Source organism: Rattus norvegicus, chromosome 1 (assembly GCF_036323735.1).
Source record: "Rattus norvegicus strain BN/NHsdMcwi chromosome 1, GRCr8, whole genome shotgun sequence".
Classification (NCBI taxonomy): Eukaryota; Metazoa; Chordata; class Mammalia; order Rodentia; family Muridae; genus Rattus; species Rattus norvegicus.
In genome coordinates, this window is record NC_086019.1 from 39,308,135 (window position 1) to 39,327,024 (window position 18,890).

Genomic DNA, 18,890 nt, shown 5'->3' on the forward strand with positions numbered 1-18,890 from the left:
GGCCACTTTTTCTTCTTTTTTAAATAGAATAGGCTTCTTTTCCAGCTAACCTGACACCTGCCCCAACCTCATCCTATCCCTGCCTTAAGCTTGGGTTCTAATTACTGCAAATTGAGTGTCATTACATAGTAATTAAGATGGGCTTCCTTTTGTCTGCCCTCTTCAAAGGCAGAGGCATTGCTCTGGCTCCACACAGGGGGTTGTGGGGTTGGAGGAAGGGAATACTAACTGCTTTGACTTTGCTCAGGGACAGGAGAGTACAGGATTTGATGAGCAGAGATGGTGGCAGGTGTCCTGTGTTTCTTTACTAGACAAGATGAAAACTTGAGTTCAAAGCCCACATTAAATCAGACACCATCATACTCATGCCTATAACAATAATGCTAAGATAAATAGGAGGTAGAGAGAAGAGAATCTAATTTAAAGTTTACTGGTTAGCTGGCCTGCAGTATATCTGCCTCAAATACCAAGGAAATCAGTGTCCACATCTGACGTCGTTCTGTGATCTTAACACGTACACTTGTGTGCATGTGAAAGAATAAAAATTGAAGCCAAAAAGTCAGAAGTTTAAAAATGCTACCTCACCCCTAAGGAGCCATAAATACCTCAAATTCCAGCTCTCTGCCTGTAAGTAAGAGGTCAAATTTCTTGACCCTGCTCTCCCAGGATCCAGATAAAAGGGCTTAAGGCCCTTATATTGGAGATCCTATCTAAGATAAGAGGAGGTTTCTCCCAGGAACTAGCTGACCATAAAGTTAGATTACAATCTCAAAAGCAATCTTGAGAGACAGGAAGCTTCTCCTTGTGATTTTTCACTGGTATTCTCCACATTTTCCAATGACCCCATCCCTGACCCCTTGGGTTGTGACTTCTTCCTTTAAATAACCCTTCTCCCAGCTACTGGGGGTCGAATTTCTATGCCCCTGCATGGGATATGAGTCTCAACCCCAGTGCTCTGGCTCCTATTGATAAGTCTCATGTGATTAAAGCAAAGAAGGTCTTGCATGAGTTCTTGGGGGAATCCTGTCATCCCGAGACTTGAGTGAGGGTCTCCTATACAACAGACACACACAAACACACACACAAACACAGACACACACACACACACACACAGATACACACAGACACACACAGACACACACACACACACACACTTGAATACTTTTAAGAAGAAAGAAAAGAGCAGATCTAATAAAATAAGAAAGTACAGTAAAACTAGAAGTAGATGAAAAGAAATTAGCTATTGTTGTTGAGAATCTTGATGGGTATGAATGAGTTAGTTAACTGATTCCCTATACACTGTACTATAGATGATTGTGCCACCAGAGAAAAGAAAATGAATCCTACCAATGTTTAAGAACTTGAGAGAGACCCAACCGCCTGGTCAGGTGGGCACTCCTGAGGCTGCAGAGCGGAAAAGACCACCAACACTGCTCACCCCTGCCCACATCCCTGGCCCAAGAGGAAACTGTATAAGGCCTCTGGGCTCCCGTGGGGGCGGGCCCAGGAGCGGCAGGACACCTGCCTGAGACACCACCGGAACCTGAAAGAAACAGACCGGATAAACAGTTCTCTGCACCCAAATCCCGTGGGAGGGAGAGCTAAACCTTCAGAGAGGCAGACAAGCCTGGGAAACCAGAAGAGACTGCTCCCTACACACACATCTCGGACGCCAGAGGAAAAAGCCAAAGACCATCTGGAACCCTGGTGCACTGAAGCTCCCGGAAGGGGTGGCACAGGTCTTCCTGGTTGCTGCCGCTGCAGAGAGCCCCTGGGCAGCACCCCACCAGCGAACTTGAGCCTCAGGACCACAGATAAGACCAAATTTTCTGCTGCAAGAAAGCTGCCTGGTGAACTCAAGACACAGGCCCACAGGAACAGCTGAAGACCTGTAGAGAGGAAAAACTACACGCCGGAAAGCAGAACACTCTGTCCCCATAACTGACTGAAAGAGAGGAAAACAGGTCTACAGCACTCCTGACACACAGGCTTATAGGACAGTCTAGCCACTGTCAGAAATAGCAGAACAAAGTAACACTAGAGATAATCTGATGGCGAGAGGCAAGCGCAAGGACCCAAGCAAGAGAAACCAAGACTACATGCCATCATCAGAGCCCAATTCTCCCACCAAAACAAACATGGAATATTCAAACACACCAGAAAAGCAAGATCTAGTTTCAAAATCATATTTGATCATGATGCTGGAGGACTTCAAGAACGACATGAACACACTTAGGGAAACACAGGAAAACATTAATAAACAAGTAGAAGCCTACAGAGAGGAATCGCAAAAATCCCTGAAAGAATTCCAGGAAAACACAATCAAACAGTTGAAGGAATTAAAAATGGAAATAGAAGCAATCAAGAAAGAACACATGGAAACAACCCTGGATATAGAAAACGAAAAGAAGAGACAAGGCCTGTAGATACAAGCTTCACCAACAGAATACAAGAGATGGAAGAGAGAATCTCAGGAGCAGAAGATTCCATAGAAATCATTGACTCAACTGTCAAAGATAATGTAAAGCGGAAAAAGCTACGGGTCCAAAACATACAGGAAATCCAGGACTCAATGAGAAGATCAAACCTAAGGATAATAGGTATAGAAGAGAGTGAAGACTCCCAGCTCAAAGGACCAGTAAATATCTTCAACAAAATCATAGAAGAAAACTTCCCTAACCTAAAAAAAGAGATACCCATAGACATACAAGAAGCCTACAGAACTCCAAATAGATTGGACCAAAAAAGAAACACCTCCCGTCACATAATTGTCAAAACACCAAACCCACAAAATAAGAAAGAATATTAAAAGCAGTAAGGGAAAAAGGTCAAGTAACATATAAAGGGAGACCTATCAGAATCACACCAGACTTCCCGCCAGAAACTATGAAGGCCAGAAGATCCTGGACTGATGTCATACAGACCCTAAGAGAACACAAATGCCAGCCCAAGTTACTGTATCCAGCAAAACTCTCAATTAACATTGATGGAGAAACCAAGATATTCCATGACAAAACCAAATTTACACAATATCTTTCTACAAAGCCAGCACTACAAAGGATAATAAATGGTAAAGCCCAACATAAGGAGGCAAGCTATACCCTAGAAGAAGCAAGAAACTAATCGTCTTGGCAACAAAACAAAGAGAATGAAAGCACACAAACATAACCTCACATCCAAATATGAATATAACGGGAAGCAATAACCACTATTCCTTAATATCTCTCAACATCAATGGCTTCAACTCCCCAATAAAAAGACATAGATTAACAAACTGGATACGCAACGAGGACCCTGCATTCTGCTGCCTACAGGAAACACACCTCAGAGACAAAGACAGACACTACCTCAGAGTGAAAGGCTGGAAAACAATTTCCAAGCAAATGGTCAGAAGAAGCAAGCTGGAGTAGACATTCTAATATCAAATAAAATCAATTTCCAACTAAAAGTCATCAAAAAAGATAAGGAAGGACACTTCATATTCATCAAAGGAAAAATCCACGAAGATGAACTCTCAATCCTAAATATCTATGCCCCAAATACAAGGGCACCTACATACGTAAAAGAAACCTTAATAAAGCTCAAAACACACATTGCACCTCACACAATAATAGTGGGAGATTTCAACACCCCACTCTCATCAATGGACAGATCATGGAAACAGAAATTAAACAGTGATGTTGACAGACTAAGAGAAGTCATGAGCCAAATGGACTTAACGGATATTTATAGAACATTCTATCCTAAAGCAAAAGGATATACCTTCTTCTCAGCTCCTCATGGTACTTTCTCCAAAATTGACCATATAATTGGTCAAAAAACGGGCCTCAACAGGTACAGAAAGATAGAAATAATCCCATGCGTGCTATCGGACCACCACGGCCTAAAACTGGTCTTCAATAACAATAAGGGAAGAATGCCCACATATACGTGGAAATTGAACAATGCTCTACTCAATGATAACCTGGTCAGGGAAGAAATAAAGAAAGAAATTAAAAACTTTTTAGAATTTAATGAAAATGAAGATACAACATACTCAAACTTATGGGACACAATGAAAGCTGTGCTAAGAGGAAAACTCATAGCGCTGAGTGCCTGCAGAAAGAAACAGGAAAGAGCATATGTCAGCAGCTTGACAGCACACCTAAAAGCTCTAGAACAAAAAGAAGCAAATACACCCAGGAGGAGTAGAAGGCAGGAAATAATCAAACTCAGAGCTGAAATCAACCAAGTAGAAACAAAAAGGACCATAGAAAGAATCAACAGAACCAAAAGTTGGTTCTTTGAGAAAATCAACAAGATAGATAAACCCTTAGCCAGACTAACGAGAGGACACAGAGAGTGCATCCAAATTAACAAAATCAGAAATGAAAAGGGAGACATAAGTACAGATTCAGAGGAAATTCAAAAAATCATCAGATCTTACTATAAAAACCTATATTCAACAAAACTTGAAAATCTTCAGGAAATGGACAATTTCCTAGACAGATACTAGGTAACGAAGTTAAATCAGGAACAGATAAACCAGTTAAACAACCCCATAACTCCTAAGGAAATAGAAGCAGTCATTAAAGGTCTCCCAACCAAAAAGAGCCCAGGTCCAGACGGGTTTAGTGCAGAATTCTATCAAACCTTCATAGAAGACCTCATACCAATATTATCCAAACTATTCCACAAAATTGAAACAGATGGAGCCCTACCGAATTCCTTCTACGAAGCCACAATTACTCTTATACCTAAAACACACAAAGACCCAACAAAGAAAGAGAACTTCAGACCAATTTCCCTTATGAATATCGACGCAAAAATACTCAATAAAATTCTGGCAAACCGAATTCAAGAGCACATCAAAACAATCATCCACCATGATCAAGTAGGCTTCATCCCAGGCATGCAGGGATGGTTTAATATACGGAAAACCATCAACGTGATCCATTATATAAACAAACTGAAAGAACAAAACCACATGATCATTTCATTAGATGCTGAGAAAGCATTTGACAAAATTCAACACCCCTTCATGATAAAAGTCCTGGAAAGAATAGGAATTCAAGGCCCATACCTAAACATAGTAAAAGCCATATACAGCAAACCAGTTGCTAACATTAAACTAAATGGAGAGAAACTTCAAGCAATCCCACTAAAATCAGGGACTAGACAAGGCTGCCCACTCTCTCCCTACTTATTCAATATAGTTCTTGAAGTTCTAGCCAGAGCAATCAGACAACAAAAGGAGATCAAAGGGATACAGATAGGAAAAGAAGAGGTCAAAATATCACTATTTGCAGATGACATGATAGTATATTTAAGTGATCCCAAAAGTTCCACCAGAGAACTACTAAAGCTGATAAACAACTTCAGCAAAGTGGCTGGGTATAAAATTAACTCAAATAAATCAGTTGCCTTCCTCTATACAAAAGAGAAACAAGCCGAGAAAGAAATTAGGGAAACGACACCCTTCATAATAGACCCAAATAATATAAAGTACCTCGGTGTGACTTTAACCAAGCAAGTAAAAGATCTGTACAATAAGAACTTCAAGACACTGAGGAAAGAAATTGAAGAAGACCTCAGAAGATGGAAAGATCTCCCATGCTCATGGATTGGCAGGATTAATATAGTAAAAATGGCCATTTTACCAAAAGCAATCTACAGATTCAATGCAATCCCCATCAAAATACCAATCCAATTCTTCAAAGAGTTAGACAGAACAATTTGCAAATTCATCTGGAATAACAAAAAACCAGGATAGCTAAAGCTATCGTCAACAATAAAAGGACTTCAGGGGGAATCACTATCCCTGAACTCTAGCAGTATTACAGAGCAATAGTGATAAAAACTGCATGGTATTGGTACAGAGACAGACAGATAGACCAGTGGAATAGAATTGAAGACCCAGAAATGAACCCACACACCTATGGTCACTTGATTTTTGACAAAGGAGCCAAAACCATCCAATGGAAAAAAGATAGCATTTTCAGCAAATGGTGCTGGTTCAACTGGAGGGCAACATGTAGAAGAATGCAGATCGATCCATGCTTATCACCCTGTACAAAGCTTAAGTCCAAGTGGATCAAGGACCTCCACATCAAACCAGACACACCCAAACTAATAGAAGAAAAACTAGGGAAGCATCTGGAACACATGGGCACTGGAAAAAATTTCCTGAACAAAACACCAATGGCTTATGCTCTAAGATCAAGAATCGACAAATGGGATCTCATAAAACTGCAAAGCTTCTGTAAGGCAAAGGACACTGTGGTTAGGACAAAACGGCAACCAACAGATTGGGAAAAGATCTTTACCAATCCTACAACAGATAGAGGCCTTATATCCAAAATATACAAAGAACTCAAGAAGTTAGACCGCAGGGAAACAAATAACACTATTAAAAAATGGGGTTCAGAGCTAAACAAATAATTCACAGCTGAGGAATGCTGAATGGCTGAGAAACACCTAAAGAAATGGTCAGCATCTTTAGTCATAAGGGAAATGCAAATCAAAACAACCCTGAGATTTCACCTCACACCAGTGCGATTGGCTGAGATAAAAAACTCAGGTGACAGCAGATGCTGGCGAGGATGTGGAGAAAGAGGAACACTCCTCCATTGTTGGTGGGATTGCAGACTGGTAAAACCATTCTGGAAATCAGTCTGGAGGTTCCTCAGAAAATTGGACATTGAACTGCCTGAGGATCCAGCTATACCTCTCTTGGGCATATACCCAAAAGATGCCTCAACATATAAAAGAGACACGTGCTCCACTATGTTCATCGCAGCCTTATTTATAATAGCCAGAAAATGGAAAGAACCCAGATGCCCTTCAACAGAGGAATGGATACAGAAAATGTGGTACATCTACACAATGGAATATTACTCAGCTATCAAAAACAACGAGTTTATGAAATTCGTAGGCAAATGGTTGGAACTTTAAAATATCATCCTGAGTGAGCTAACCAATCACAGAAAGACATACATGGTATGCACTCATTGATAAGTGGCTATTAGCCCAAATGCTTGAATTACCCTAGATCCCTAGAACAAACGAAACTCAAGACGGATGGTCAAAATGTGAATGCTTCACTCCTTCTTTAAATGAGGAAAAAGAATACCCTTGACAGGGAAGGGAGAGGCAAAGATTAAAACAGAGACTGAAGGAACACCCATTCAGAGCCTGCCCCACATGTGGCCCATACATATACAGCCACCCAATTAGACAAGATGGATGAAGCAAAGAAGTGCAGACCGACAGGAGCCGGATGTAGATCGCTCCTGAGAGACACAGCCAGAATACAGCAAATACAGAGGCGAATGCCAGCAGCAAACCACTGAACTGAGAATAGGTCCCCTATTGAAGGAATCAGAGAAAGAACTGGAAGAGCTTGAAGGGGCTCGAGACCCCAAAAGTACAACAATGCCAAGCAACCAGAGCTTCCAGGGACTAAGCCACTACCTAAAGACTATACATGGACTGACCCTGGACTCTGACCCCATAGGTAGCAATGAATATCCTAGTAAGAGCACCAGTGGAAGGGGAAGCCCTGGGTCCTGCTAAGACTGAACCCCCAGTGAACTAGACTGTTGGAGGGAGGGGGACATTGGGGGGAGGGTGGGGAGGGGAACACCGATAAGAAAGGGGAGTGGGGAGGGGGATGTTTGCCCGGAAACCGGGAAAGGGAATAACACTCGAAATGTATATAAGAAATACTCAAGTTAATAAAAAAAAAATGTAAAAAAAAAAAAAAAGAACTTGTATTTGAATATAAAAATTTCTTTCAGGAGATAGAATAGCCATAACATTCTTTTTTAAATGTTTTGATATACTTTATTATGACAAATTAAATAGATATCAGCTTAGAAATGGATTAACACAAAATCAATTCCTTATTAATATAAAAAAAGAAATTTTGTTTGATTTAACTTCTAGTGAATGTAGGCTCTTATTACTGTTACATTTCAAAAAACCTAAGGCTCCAGGTGAAATTCAAACTGTTCATGTACTTTAAAAACTTCTAAAATTATTTTGTTAAACCTTGACATTTTAAGATGGCCTTCTCTTTCTAACCTTAACTTTGTGAGACTTAAAATTCTGAAAACTAATTCATATGAAGTGTTGTTTATACAAGTTACCAGATCAGGAATGTTGATTGATTTTAAATTTCAAATGTGGCAATCATGAGCACCAGACTGAGAGAATGGGTTTTTAAACAAACAAATCATGTGGTACTAGCTTTATTGAGTTGGAGCTTCAGCTCTGACAGAGACAATCTAGTTGTCAGCCATTGAGTACAAAAGACCCCCAGAGTGGGGAGACCCTCACTCAAGTATGGAAACCCTTACTAGGTCAGGATCTAAGAGCCTTATCTTTCAGCCATTTTATCTAGGTTCGGGGAGAGCAGACTCAAGAAATGTGGCCTTCTACCTATTACAAGTGGAGAGCAGGGTCTGGAATTTGAGGTATATAGGGATTCTTAGGGGTGAGATAGCATTTCTAAACTTCTGACTTTTTAGCTGTATTTTTTTTTCTTTCAGGGAAGAGAAAGTCTTATTTGATTTTGTCACTGGCAAGCCTCCTTCCAATTACAGGGACTGGGCTGACTTAGTTGCAGAATCAAAGAGGAGAAAAGGGAGCTATTGTTAGTTAGATCTTGACTCTGAACTCAACTCAGTCTCTTTCTAGACCTGTGACTAAAGTGTTTGCAAGCTTCTTCACAACATGACTACCAGAGCATTATCACAGAGAAGGAACTTTCATGAGTCTCAAATTCTCATTTTGAATTCTTTTTATGTGTGTGGAATGGGCACATAAAAGAGAAAGATGTCTGATGCTCCTGGAGTTAGCATTTCTGCAGAAATGACCAGCATATTGGGTTAACCATTCAAACTGACGAGAACTTGACTGACTTGTCAGACCCTTTTTAATGCAGGGTTAGGGAATTTTCCATAAGGGTTAGATAACTTCTAATTTAATTGGTAAGGACAAAGTAGTCACACTAGTACAATTTTGATTGGCTGCTATGTTAGTTTCATTTTATTTGGTGAGACCTTGAAGAATTGTAGAAACCAGCTAAGTTTTGGCCTTGTTATCTCTTCTAGCTGGGTGTCCCAGGAGCTGACACAGTTTCAGACTTATGCTTCCTATGTCAGGGCTGTCACAGACTAAAGACCTATTGTCAGTTTCTCCCTCTAAGGAACCCAGTATACTTTTTGGGGAATTGAACATGTTTATTCCCTAGGTTTTTGTCTTCTCACTATCACCTTCTACATGTAGTACCAAAAATGGTGTTGAACTTTTTAATTAAATTAACTTATGTTAATACTTCATAAATGTGAAGAAGTTCTCCACCAGGCCGTTGGAATGAAGTTTTAAGTGAAAATGACAAATGCAGAGTCAAAAATAAAAGACTTACTTTTATGTTTTGTGTGTGACTGCTTGTACATGTGTGTATCAGTCTGCCAAATGAGTCCAGGTGCCCCCAGAGGCTAAGGAAGTGCCATGATTCCTTCAGCAGTGCTCTGAACTGCTGAGTCATCCTTTGAGTCCACAAATATAGGCATTTAATGAACATATAAACAAAACCAAAAAAACAAACTGGCCAATCCTCATGAATTTTAAAAGTATAGTTAGATCTTAATCAAGGAATCTCTGTTTTAATTTTTAAAATAAAAGTGTGAAATTGAATGGAGCCCCTGTCAGCTGTAAAGCAAGCACAGGGAAGTGAACAGCTCCATTTCTCTCCAAATGCCCTACACACTATCACCTTCCAAGTTCAGGCTAATTGTTGAGGGGATGGGGATGGCAACAGAGTGTTTCTTCTAATCCTGTCAGCTCCTTGAATTCCCACTGAGCTCTAGCACAGGCAAAGGACAGTCTGCCCCTGTTCCTTGAGTTTCTACCTGTATTCCCTACACTATTGCATTTTGTGTTTTGTTTTTCTAAGGAATTCCTTTAAGACAATATTTTTTTCTTTTCCCTTTTAAATTAATTTCCCAAGGCCTTATTTGATACTTTATATATTAATACATAATTTTCTTTTAAAATCATTGCTCTCCATTGTGCTATCTCTACTCCTGCCCTTAAGTCTGTTTAAACATATTTTTTTCAGAACTGGTGATGTGTCTCAGCAGGAAAGAGCACTTGTGCTAAAAAAGCCCAGAGTTGGTTCACCAGATATGCTGATTCCTAGCTGTACATAGCCCACTTCCCAAAAAATCTGAGGCCTGTTTTAGATCTGTGAGCACCTGAAAAAAAATGTACAGAAGGAAAAACTTATAAAAGAATTTTAAAAACCTTGTTAAAAAATCTTTGTTAAAACTTTATTTTAAACAGAGCAAATTCAAATATTTTTTTACAAAAACAAAAGTATAGGTGATATAGCACAAATTCTTTCATTTGGCATATTATTAGGTCTCTCTGAACTTTCAAATACCTTATTTGTGAAAAAATGGACAGAATTTTCATTATATTATCAAATTATGATGAATGGATATGTCTTGACTCTGTAGATCTATAGCAATTTTTGATTAAAATATTGAATATGACCGAAAGACTACACATGGACTAACCCAGGGTCCAACTGTATATGTAGTAGAGAATAGCCTTGTTGGGGCACCAGGGGAACGGGAAGACCTTGATCCTGCCAAGGTTGGACCCCCAGCGCAGGGGTATATGGAGGGGGCAATAAGGGAGATGTATGGGGAAATACCTGTACGGGGGAGGGGGAGGGGTGGGAAAGGGGGCTTATGGACAGGAAACTGGGAAAGGGAATAAGGTTTGAAATTTAAGTAAAGAAATATAACTAATAAAAATTTAATAAAATGTTGAATATATATTCTGGTTGATTAAAATGTATACTTACAAAATGCAATGGCAATAACTATGTAAAGGGTCTCCCAGGAACAGAGGAATGAAAACATCCCTACAGAAAGGAAACATGTGCACATGCACAATCCAGAGTATGTTCTGAGGTATAATAGAAGGTTTTGGGGGATGTAATAGTAGTAGTTTCTCCAGGAGACTTCAAACTCAGCCCCTCTTATTTCTATCTGATTTATATAATTAAAGTATTAAACACTGCTTCCAGTTTCTGCATGCAACCAGAGATGACTCTGTCCCACAACTCTCTGTACCCAAATTCCATAGGGGAGAGAGCTGGACTCTCAGAAAGGTAGACAGCCCTGAGTGCTCAGGGGAGACCACCACTTCTGCTCATAATCTGGACAAGAGGAACCTGCCTAGAGCCCTCTAAACACAGGAACCTAGGAGCAGCCAGGGACAGGATCCTTCCTTGCTTTGCCTGCACCTAGAGCTGAAAGCCAGTCACTAAGCGTGCTGACACACTTGAGAGCAAAGGTAAGACCACCACTTCTGCTCCAAGAGACACACCTGGAATCCTCAGGACAAAGGAATCCAGGAAGAGTCTGGGAAAGGATCTTCTAGTTTCTGCCTGAAACAAGACCTGACCAGGACCTACTAGTCTCTGTACCCAGATCCTGCTGGGAGAAAACAGGTCTATAGCAGTGCTGACACACAGGCTTACAGCAGAGTCAAGCCACTGTCAGAGATAGCAAGACCAGCTGAAACCAGAGACAAGCTGATGGTGAGAGGCAAGAGCAGAAACCTTAGCAACAGAAACCACATGATACTGGGTAGATGTCATATAGATTTTCAGATATCATGAATGCCGGCCCAGGCTGATTTATCCAGGAAAACTCTCAATTAACATAAATGGAGAAACCAAGATATTCTATGACAAAACCAAATTTATATAATATCTTCCCCAAATCCAGCCCTACAAAGGATAATAGATGGAAAACTCCAACACAAGGAGGGAAACTGCACCCTAAAAAATGCAAGAAAGTAATGCTCTTGCTATAAACATGAAAGAATAGAGCCAAAGAAATGTGATTGTTCCTCTAACAACAAAAATAAAAGGAAACAACAATCACTTCTGCTTAATATCTCTTAATATCATTGGACTCAATTCCCCAATAAAAAGCCATAGACTAACAGACTGGATATGTAAAGAGGACCTAGAATTTTGCTGCATACAGGAAACAGAAGTCAGTAAAAAAGAAAAAGATTACCTCAGAGTAAAAGCCTGAAAACAATTTCCCAAGCAAATGGTCCCAAGAAACAAGCTGGAGTATATACTCCAATATCCAATAAAATTGACTACCCACCAAAAGTTTTCAAGTGTTAAGCATGGCAATTCATATTCATTAAAGAAAAATACACCAAGGTGAACTCTCAATCTTGAATATCTATGCTCCAGATGCAAGGGAACCTACATTCATAAAAGAAAACTTACTGAAGCTCAAAGCACACATTGCAGCTCCCACAATAATAGTGGAAGATTTCAACACCCCATTCTCATCAATGGACTGATCATGAAAAGAAAAACTAAACAGAGACAGAGAAACTAACAGAAGTTATGAACCAAATCAATTTAACAGATATTTATAGAACATTTGATCCTAAAAAAAAAAAAACCTTCTTCTCAACACTCATGGTACCTTCTCCAAAACAGACCTCAACAGATAGAGGAAATTTGAAATAGTCCTCATACATCCTATCATATCACCATGAAATAAGGCTGGTCTTCAATAACAAAAAAAGAAAAAAAAATGACGGAAAGTCAACATACATATGGAAATTCAACAGTGTTCTACTCAATGATAACTTGACCAAGGAAAAAGTAAAGAAAGAAATTAAAGACTTTTTAGAATTTAATGAAAATGAAGGCAGGCCACACCCAATCTTATGGGACAGAATGAAAGCAGTGCTGAGAGGAAAACTCAGAGCTCTGAGTGCCTCCAAAAAGAAACTGCACAGAACATATATTAGCAGCTTGACAGCACACCTAAAAGTTCTAGAACAAAAAGATGCAAATACACACAAGAAGGATAGATGGCAGGAAATAATCAAACTCAGGGCTGAAATCAACCAAATAGATAAAAAAACAAAAACAAAACCACAAAAAAAAAAAAAAAAAAAAACCAAACAAACATAAAGCACATGATAATCTCATTAGATGCTGAGAAACAATTTGACAAAATTTGAAACTCCGTCATGTTAAAAGTCTTTAAAAAAATTCACAACCCATGCCTAAACATAGTAAAAGCAATATACAACAAACCAGTAGCCCCATCAAACTAAATGGAGAAAAACTTGAAGCATTCCCTCTAAAATCAGGGACTACACAAGGCTGCCTACTCTCTCCTTACTTATTCAATGTAGTATTCAAAGTTTTAGCCAAAGCAATCAGAAAACAAAAGATGGTCAAAGGAATCCAAATTGGAAAGGAAGAAGTAAAAATATCTCTATTTGCAGATGATATGATACTATACTTAAGTGTCCCCAAAACTGCCGCCAGAGAACTGCAAAGCCGGATAAAGAAATTCAGCAATGTGGGTGTGTATAAAACTAACTCAAACAAAATCAGTAGCCTTCCTCTATTCAAAATCTGGGAAAGAAATTATGGAAATGACACCATTCAGAATAGTAACAAATAACAAAATATTTCAGTGTGACTCTAACCAAGCAAGTGTATGATTTATATGCTAAAAACTTCACGTCTCTGAAGAAGAAATTGAAGAAGATCTCAGAAGATGGAAAGACCTCCCAATGCTCATGAATTGACAGGATTAATATTTTAAAATTTCCATTTTGCAAAAATCTATATACAGAAGCAATGAAATACACATCAAAATTCCAACTCAATTCTTCATGGAATTTGAAAGAGCAATTTGCAAATTTATTTAGAATAAGGAAAACCCAGGATAGCATAAACTATCTTCAATAATAAAAGACATTCTGGAGGAATGAGCATCCCTAATTTGAAGCTGTATTACAGAGCAATATTAATTTAAAAAACAAAACAGTATAGTATTAGTACAGAGACAGGCAGTTAGATCAATAGAATAGAATTGAAGAACCAGAAATGAACCCACACACCTATTGTCACTTGATATTTGACAAAGGGTATTTTCCATCCAGTGGAAAAAAGATAGCATTTTCAATAAATGTTGCTGCTTCAATTGGAGGTCAGCATGTAGATGAATGCAAATCGATCCAGTCTTATCGCTGCAAACATTCCCGTGGAAGAACAGATACCTATGGAAGATTTTCTCTCATTTTAAGTTGCTGGAGATTCTGAACTTTGGGGGATTTCATTTCAGAAAAAGAAACAATGATCATTCCAGGGGAGATATCACTGAAATTCCCAAACCCATAACCCACAGATAATGATGGGCCTCATGAGTTTTTCTACATCTAGGAATTGATAGCTGCCTATCAACCCCACGGAAGAGGGCTAGGCTCATGAGACTCTTCTCTTTTTTTTCTAAATATCTTCCATCGCCCTTTATGAGTGAATAAGATTGTTTAATGACTAAATCATCCTCTTTGCAGTCTTGCAACTCAGAAATATCCAAACGGGGGGAGGAGGAGGAGGAGGAGGAGTAGGAGTAGGAGGAGGAGGAGGAGGAGGAGGAGGAGGAGGAGGAGGAGGAGGACGACGACGACGACGACGACGACGACGACGACGACGACGACGACGACGACGAACACGACGACGACCACGACCACGACCACAACCACGACCCCGACGACCACGACGACCACGACCACGACGACCACGACCACGACCAGGACGACGATGCCGCCACAACAACAACAACAACAAAGCATGGATTAAAAATAACATCAATCACTAGGGCAGTTGTCAGCATTCTCTCTCCATGGGAAAACCAAAAGAGTTTATCCTGATCTCAGAAGTTACTGGACTGGCAACCACAGAACATCCATTGTATGCTGTGTCCCATTACATATCAAAAGTTGAAGTTTCTTCCTATGTTTTAAGTCTCCGTAGTGGATTGCCCAAAATGATCATTTCACCCATGTCTGATCTGATGATTCTTAAATAACAATGCCTTAATCTAGTGGGGAAGGCTCTCTCTGAGAGTAGTCTATAGGGAATTATAGAGGCTAGAGGAGGGAGAGATTTTCCTCAGTGATTTGCTACAGGTAAGTTGCACGTGTTCCTGTGAGAAACCCTAATTAAAAGAATTAACGGGGGTTGGGGATTTAGCTCAGTGGTAGAGCGCTTGCCTAGGAAGCGCAAGGCCCTGGGTTCGGTCCCCAGCTCCGAAAAAAAGAACCAAAAAAAAAAAAAAAAGAATTAACGCCCCCCACCCCTAGAAAATGACAGAAAAGTAGAGGCGGAATAAAAGGAAAGGTGGAGAGTGTGACAGGAAGAATGGAGAGGAAGGGGAATGATGGAATCAAATTATTAGCATGTATGAAATGTAAGATGATGAAATCTATTATTGTTTGCACTCCATACGTAATAATAAAAATCTTTAAAAATATTCTAGGGCAGTTTTTTTTTTCCATTTTCAACTGTCAGCGCTAAGACTCTCACTTATAATCCATGTTCCTAACCCCACTTCTATACATGGTGCTAGAAATCATCATGGTCAGAAAGCAGCTTTGATCTCTTGTGGTTAATTTCAATTTCTTGAAGGATTAATAACTTATGACATTCACTATTCTAATAACATAATAATAACAAAGACATATATTAAATACAACTCACTCTTTCCTGGTTGGTGCAATGACTGTTTTACCGATATCCCAGTTAGCTAAACTTTACAATAGCAAAAGGATTTTGATCAATAAGGTCACATCCTTGTCCAGATATGTCCACAAATTCTTGTTCTGTATCTCACACTCACATTTCCTGGTGTGGGTACATTCATATGAGCATTCATTTAACTGTAGAGTTGTATAGCAACAACAACAAAAAATAAATCTTGAAAGCATTTCATTCAGACTTACTCTGAAGTATATTTTCCTCCACCTTAGATTTATAGAGAAAGCCTTTCAAGTCGAGCCTTGTTTGAGTCTCTTTGATTAAAATGACTAGCATCTTGCTATTTCTTTCCACAGTAAACCTTTTCCCTGCAAAAGTATTTGGATGAAAACACTTCCCAATTTAGATAATATAAGTTTTTATCTGAATCAATTTTCTTTAAATTCTAAAAATATCTCATTTTCTTTAAATTCTAAAAAATATCTCCTGGTAAAATCTCAGGGTTGTTTTGATTTGCATTTCCCTTATGACTAAAGATGTTGAACATTTCTTTACGTGTTTCTCAGCCATTCGGCATTCCTCAACTGTGAATTCTTTGTTTAGCTCTGAACCCCATTTTTAATAGGGTTATTTGTCTCCCTGCAGTCTAACTTTTTGAGTTCTTTGTATACTTTAGATATAAGCCCTCTATCTCTTGTAGGATTGGCAAAGATCTTTTCCCAATCTGTTGGTTGCCGTTTTGTCCTCACAACAGCGTCCTTTGCCTTAAAGATGCTTCTCCACTTTTTCTTCTATTAGTTTGAGTGTATCTGGTTTGATGTGGAGGTCCTTGATCCACTTGGACTTAAGTTTGTACAGGATGATTACCATGGATCGATCTGCATTCTTCTACATGCTGACCTCCAGTTGAACCAGCACCATTTGCTGAAAATGCTATCTTTTTTCCATTGGATGGTTTTGGCTCCTTTGTCAAATATCAAGTGACCATAGGTGTGGGTTCATTTCTGGGTCTTCAATTCTATTCCACTGTTTGTCTCTGTACCAATACCATTCAGTTTTTATCACTATTGCTCTGTAATACTGCTTGAGTTCAGGGATAGTGATTCCCCAAGAAGTCATTTTATTGTTAAGTATAGTTTTAGGTATCCTGGGTTTTTTGTTATTCCAGACGAATTTGCAAATTGTTCTGTCTAACTCTCTGAAGAATTGGATTTGTATTTTGATGGGGATTGCATTGAATCTGTAGATCGCTTTTGGTAAAATGGCCATTTTTCCTATATTAATCCTGCCAATCCATGAGCATGGGAGAGAAAAATATCTCAAGGGAGTCCCCAGCAGCTTTTTCTTTTCTTTTACTTTACTCCTTATCCAGTCAAATTGACCGTCAGGATTGTCCTTCAGACATATATTTCCTAAATTGGTTTCAATGTTGCCAGTACTGAGGATGACCTTCCTTAAATACTTCCTAAATTTCATTGACCACAACCCAAAGGAGGAAATAAAAATACTTGTAACTTGTTTCCCACATGTTACCAAGAAAAAAATCTTTATAAAATTTGATTAACATTACATTTTAATATCTGTGTTTTCCTTTTTTTGTGCATATTTGCACTAGAATTAACTTCACAGTTGAAGTCATTTGTATAATAAAATTAAACCAGGTAGGAATGCTATTTGTGAATTTTCTGAGCAATTAGATGAGTGAGATATTGGTGAGACATGATCTGAATTTTTGCACATACATTATGAAACACAAAGGAATTTTACTCTGTGTTTTGAAATTATACCTGGGAGCATTTGCAAAAATGAATCCAGAGAACAAACAAGCTATCACCCAACCCTCTTTCTGTAGAGGCAGGAACAGAGAAAACCCAATGAAGAATACCTATAAGCTTTGCTTCTATTTTCTGAACAATGCTGCTGGGAACAGGGATAAGAACCTTCAGCAATCACCTATCATTAACATGGCAGCAACATGGAATAAAGCTCCAGTTTTTCTCCTTTGACAGAAACCTACTCAGCAGCCTTCAAAACCATGGGAGGGGAATAAAAGGAATCTGTTTGCATGAGGAAAAATAGTGTTAAGTGATGGATTACATTGTCCACCTCATCTCTTTTGCAATATTTAATTTAAAAAAAAAAAGATATACAGCAGCCAAATACCAGGGTTTGCTAGCCAGTCAGGCAATCTTATTTAACTATGCACTCAAAGGGATAAATCCTCTGGATTTACTTGGGGGATATCTATTGTACTTGAAGAATTCCAGGGGGACTGAAGAACCCTGTCTCAGAATACAAGGTGAACAGTGCTTCAAGAATGGCATCAAAATTTATCCTCTGCTTTCCACACAAACACATTTCCATGCATATTGGTATATCTCTGAACACACAAACACACACACACACACACACACACACACAGCCTTCTCATAGCTGGAAAAGTGCTAAGAACTAAAATTTGTTTTAGTCCATTCTAGCTTCTTTATAACCAAATAGTCTATAGATGGTTAAAAACAAGGCATTGCTCTCAATTCTCTAGGCTCAGAGGTCAGCATCAAAGGACAAAAGGACTAAGTATCCAGTTGATTTCAGATAATAACTTCTGACTATGTCCTCACTTTGTTGAGAAGATGAGGTACATTTTCCAGGCTTCCTTTGAATGGCAGTATTCCTATTTATGAGGTTTATAATTTAGTCTCCTAAAATCACTTACCTCTTTCTACTCAGTGCCAGGTGGAAACTTTCTTAAGCTTCCAGAATCACTGTTCCAGCTTGTTGTTTGGCACCATTCAGAACACTCTAAGTCATTACACTTTAAAAATTTCATTATCTAGAAGGAAGGAGTCCATTAAGGGATTCAATGATAAAATCAGGCACCATCAAGTAATCTCTCTTTTTCACTTTGTTATGCATGCATGTGTGAGCACAGAGTGTGTGTGTGTGTGTGTGTGTGTGTGTGTGTGTGTGTCTTATATCAGACTCTAACCAAAGACAATGAAAGTGAGAAGATCCTCAAAGTTTATCATGCAACATCTAAGAGAAAACAAATGCCAGGCAAGGCTACTGTAGAAAGTAACAGTCTAAATCAACATAAATGGAGAAAGCAACAATTCAATGCAAAATCAAATTTAAATTAAATATTCCACAAATGTAGCCCTGCAAGCAATAATAGATGGAAAACTCCAAGACAAGAAGGGAAAATAAAATGGAGAAATCAAAAGAAAGTAATTTAATTTCAACTCACCCAAAAGAGGAGAGCCACAGTAACACAATTCCAAATCCAACAAAAAAAAAT